This window comes from Pararge aegeria, chromosome 4 (genome assembly GCF_905163445.1).
Source record: "Pararge aegeria chromosome 4, ilParAegt1.1, whole genome shotgun sequence".
Lineage (NCBI taxonomy): Eukaryota > Metazoa > Arthropoda > Insecta > Lepidoptera > Nymphalidae > Pararge > Pararge aegeria.
In genome coordinates this window covers 20,315,178-20,320,738 of record NC_053183.1, presented here as the reverse complement: position 1 = coordinate 20,320,738, position 5,561 = coordinate 20,315,178, and the positions used below count along the sequence as shown (strand labels likewise).

Here is a 5,561-nt window from a genome sequence, read left to right as displayed (position 1 = left end):
AAAAAAAAGTTTCCAGGATGCACGCTGTACATGTGCCAAAGTTCATTAAATGATGATGTAGTTGAGCCGAGCATAAAAAACTAAAGACGCACTTTCGACATTAGTGATATTATAAGTGTGGATGCGATAGTTGTATACTCTCGTATTTATAACATTATTTGGGAAGGCAATACTAATATCTAAAGTTATGTTAGGTTAGGTTAGGTTATACCTTATTGACTCTTAATGCAACTTCCAACTAGGTTGCGTTAAACTTTTAACGCTACCATTGATGGGTATTTATATTATCTGACAGATTGTCATATTCTGATTGTGTAATTCAATGCAAGTGTCGCCAACGTCCATACCATGTTGAATACACCGGTTCTCGTCCGATCACCGAAGTAAAGCAATATCAGGCGCGGTCAGTACTTGGATGGGTGACCGCCTGGGAACACCGCGTGATGTTGGCTTTTTTTAAACTATTATGTGAAACGGGTCCCTTCTACCAGATCTTTAAATATCTCCGTTCGATTATTAAAATATGGAATCAGTTGTGAATTGTAAGCAATGTTAATAAAGTTTGTCTTAAAGAAAAATATGATTTCACTAAAAATAAATTTCTTGCCCCTTCCTATTCTATTTTTCACATTACGAAGTTTCACTCACGGAGGGACTCCAAGCACTGTGTTTAATCATTTATATTCACCCAAAATTTATACTAAAATTTAGGTGGTAAACGAGGGCAAAGGTCTTCAATAATATACGAAATGACTGAATAACTCGTAATAACCTGTCTTACAATTTACACTGTTATCCGTCATGTGTCAGTTTCCCTCACCAACTTGGAATAAGATTTACAATTTGCATTTATAGTGGCAATTTTCACTTGTGTCGACGGTTTTTGTAGTCCACGTAGTGCGTTACATTATACTTCGTAAAGGTAACTGTTTTACGCAATTGTGACTTTTTTACTCTGTTTTTGTGTATTTTTTATGGATTTGATTTTAGCCCTAATTACACAGAGATTAACATAAGCTTATTTCGGAAAAGTTTAGGACATTACTTAGGTTCTCAATAAGTTCCCCCTTAGGAATGAAACGGGTGTAAAAGATTATATGATGATACTTAGTTAAAATTTTAAAACAAACTCCGAATATAAGTGTACATTATTCTACTAGTCCTTTTCATTTGATTTGTGTGTCATTAAAAATATTTTCATGAAACATAAGTTTGTATCTTTGTTTGTCCATCCATAACGTCCTATCTAAGCAAGAATTAGTTATTGGCATAGAGTTAGTAGTAAGGACGGAGAGTAACATAGGCTAATTTCGAAACTGCAACGTTTCCTACTAGATGACGCTACAGTCGCTACAAGACTGACGTGAAAGGCATATACTCATTTCAGCATCGACGGTAGGAGAGCCGTAGCTTAATTGGAGAAAGCGATCAGGCCGCGATGCCCAGAGAGTCGCAGTTCCAAGTCCTGTCGGTTCCGAAAAAAATTTATATGCATTTTAAATTTATAAAATTGATAATTCCTCCAAGTGTAAGTAAATACACAAATACAAATTATAAAATTTTAATCTTTAAAAACATCAAATTAAATAAATATTCTACGGAAATCTAGCCCCAAAGTAAGCGTAGCTTGTGTAATGGGTACTAAGATGACTGATGAATATTTTTATTAATAACTAGCGGACCCGTAACTTCGTCCGCAAATTCTGATATACTTACTATATATTTCCGTCGTTTAGCGTAACGTTTACCGTTCACGCATCGCACGCATCGGAATCTCTCATAAAGGATATTTTTTGCAGTTTTTGCAACATTATTCATTAATGATGGTAGCCATTGGTTGTAGCGTGATGTTTTATAGCCTTAATTAACACTACCAATGCAAAATAAAATTGAAATCGAAATAGCATTTTCTGAGATTAGCGCGTTCAACCAAACAAACTCAAAAGCTTGATGATATTTCAACTATGCCAATCTAAAAAAACCACGTCAATCTGAAACTCCGTTCCGCGGGATTTGAAAGACAAATGCGGAAAAAAGCGATGTTATCCTGTAGGAGCTGTTGGCTTTTCCGGGATAAACAGAAGCCTATGAGCTATTCCAGGATGGTACGCATGCATTCGATCGTTGTCCCATATGCCTTGCGACGTGCTGTTATATGTCAAGAGTTATGTCCTTTATCTCCGACAATATTTATCAGATCCTTATTAAAATAAGACACTACATACTTGATAGTATACACTTTCACATAAAAGAGAATTATTACAATTGATTCAAAATTAACGGAGTAATTGACTAAAATTTATAAAAAATTTCATTCCATTTCCCGGAGGAAACTTACTGTTTATCGGGATAATAAGTATCCTATATATAATAACTATACAAATTTTAGTTAAATCCGTTCAGTAGTGTTCACATCATGCCCGGACAGACAGATAGATAGACAGACAGACAGACAATAATTCAATAAAAATCTGTTTTGGACTCAGTATCGATTATAAAGCATCCCCCAGTCAAAATTTTCAAAATACATTAAATGTACAGAAATCTTCCAGTTACAGTTTTATTATAAGTATAGATATAGATATACATAAATACTTATAGTATCCAAATGAAAACCCAGACACTGAAAAACATTCATGTTCATCACACAAACATGCTCCAGTTGTGGGAATCGAACCCACGCCAATGGACTCAGAAAGCAGGGTCGCTGCCCACTGCGCCAGTCCGCCGTCCGAAATTCCAAACGGTTTACAGGGACTATTTATATTTTTAACACCAAATGTCTTATTCAATGCGTAGCAACGCGGGTCGTAGCTAGTAATAAGAGTCAGAATGGATAAATGTGTCGTTTTTAAAATTGTACGTGGAAGAAGTCGAGGACAACCACTAGTAATGATGATAATATAGATTAATATAGGTCAGGAGACTTCCTAGTAATTTTATTTCAGTGTTAGTTTATCAGATTCGCTGCCTATCTACAAAATCCGCAGAGGAAGGTATAATCGAATTCGCCGCGGATTTATTAGACTTCACTGCGCGACGGCGGAGGTAATCACTCTGTACCTGTATAAATAACTATGATATGATATGATTCCCATTCAAACTTTCTTATGCTTTACATAATATGCCCCGACCTACCATGTAGCGTCATCCGCCTACGATATTACTTCGGTTACTTGGCTTCTAAATGCGACAGTTACTTCACGAGTTACTACAGTTACTTTACATTTAAACCAGCACTATGTAATATATATATGAATGAATACACTTTTATTGTACACCACAGAGAAAATTTACAGAGATACAAATACAATAAGGTAGAACGTACAATTTGGCGGCCTTATCGCTAAATAGCGATCTCTTCCAGGCAACCAAAGGCATACAAGAAAATGCTGTACGAAATTAGTAGGTGGTACAACAAACATTAGTGAAACATTAGGATTTTAAACTAAATTAACATATAATAAAAATATAACATAGTATATAAGTAATGAAATATATAAATATACTAGCTGTTGCCCGCGACTTCGTCTGCGTTTGATTTTGTTTTTAAAGCATTCAGTATCGCTAAGCCTTAAATTAGTATAGTAGTATTATATGTATATAACATGTGACTGTCAATTAATTATAGAAAAATAATTTGCAATAAAATAAAATTGCGACTATAATTAAAAATCTAAACTATCCTATCTCTTAAGTTGGAACAGGCTGCTCACGGTGTGCCAATTTAATTTAAAATCGGTTAAGTAGTTTAGGAGTCAGTGACAAGAGATTTATATATATTAAGATATATCGGATTTGTAACGGTAATATTTATATATGTTATACTTAACACTAACATTGCTAACTCTGTATTTATTTCATTACTACTATTAATACCAATAGGTACAAATTAAATCACCTATTATAACAGTTAATATAAAATATCACGACATTCGTGAGCTGGCACTTATTCAGATCAAAAGTCTCTCTCTGTCTTTTCAACTACTCAAACAAAAAGTTGAGTAGACAGAACGTAAAATGAGCTACTTTTGGTCCTGGAAAAACATCTTATTCCCATAAGGAATAATTAAAAAAACCATATAAAATCGTCCTTTATTCATGTGCTAAGAAAGTATCCAAACGACATTATTTGCGAATATCATGGCTCAAAAATTTACGCAATGGTTTGGAAAGAGCACCAAATCATTATTTAGAGCAGCGGTGTCCAAAGTAGAGATAGCCCTAATGATTGCCAACCTTCGTAAGGACACGGCACCCTAAGAAGAAGAAGAAAGTTTTTCAAATTCCCTAGCGAGCGAAGCCGCGGGTAAAAGCTAGTCTAGAAAAACGTAACGTTAAAAAATTTTGAAGTGACTAACATAATTTTCATTTCCACTAAAATAAAAATAAATTTTCTTCACTTTATCATTCTAAAGTTTACTTTCTTTTTGTTTTTTTTTCTAATAGGTATTTTTTTAACAGGACTTCGAGTTGACTCGATACGTACTGACAGAATACCACAGAGGCGTTGTGGGTACATTCGTATCCGAAACATTAAGCTGAGTCGGAACCTTTTATTGGTACGACACATCATAGACTTCAACTATTAATAATTAAGTATTTAAATGAAAGTCAGTGTTGTTCTGGTAAATAAACATATTCTGTTCTATTCTATTCATTTTGTATTTATTTTATATCATTATATATTGTTTAAAATAAGTTTACCTTTTTGGTGATCGTACATTTTAAACATAAGCAAAGCAGATAAAAATGTAAAAACGTGAGTTTTGGTTATTATTTCGTTCAAATAGGTTATCACATACCTGCGTATTTCACAAATATAGATAGGTATATTTTTAATATTTTACATATATTTGAATACCTTTCACCTTGCCTTACGCTTTTATAAATATTATAAAAGCGTAAGGCAAGGTATGCATTGGTAGGTCCAAAATTACCTTAGGAATCATATGATTCCTAAGGTAATTTTGGACCTACCAATGCATAAGTTTAAAGAATGTGTTAAAACACATTTATTACAGCGAGGTTATTATACAATTGATGAGTTTCTTAATGACAAGGTTGCTTGGAAGCATTCGGCTCCGCTTTCATCTCTCACAAGATAGAAAAATGAATGTTAAAATATAAAATGTAAATTTTTGATGTTGGAAAAGAGCAACTGCTGAGTTTCTTGCCGGCTTCTTCTCGGTAGAATCTGCCTTCCGAACCGGTGGTAGAGTCACTACACACGGACAGACTTGACGTTTCAAAAGTGCTTGTATTAGGCCTACTTGAAATAAATGAATTTTGAATTTTGAATTTTTGAATCTTGTTCTGCTACAATATCCCAAGTTTAAATAGTTATTAATTATACCTTTTATGACTTCGAACACAATACTGCTTCTTAGAACGCAATATAATTTGCATATGTATATAACACTTAATTGGCATTACAAGAAATAATTCAATTAAAAAAAAACCTATAAACACCTATCTGATAACGGTGAAACAAAACAAAAAGTATTTTAATAAGGCATTATTAAAGCATTTAGATGTTTCGCGTAACTCACTCGGCACGC

General features: G+C 33.7%; 1 non-coding gene across 1 annotated transcript; it reads left to right on the top strand.

Moving 5' to 3' along the window:
* The first annotated feature begins 333 nt into the window (after positions 1-333).
* Positions 334-452, top strand: LOC120623569. The gene has a single exon (XR_005658725.1). It is a non-coding gene; the product is annotated as a 5S ribosomal RNA (ribosomal RNA).
* Positions 453-5,561: the final 5,109 nt, after the last annotated feature.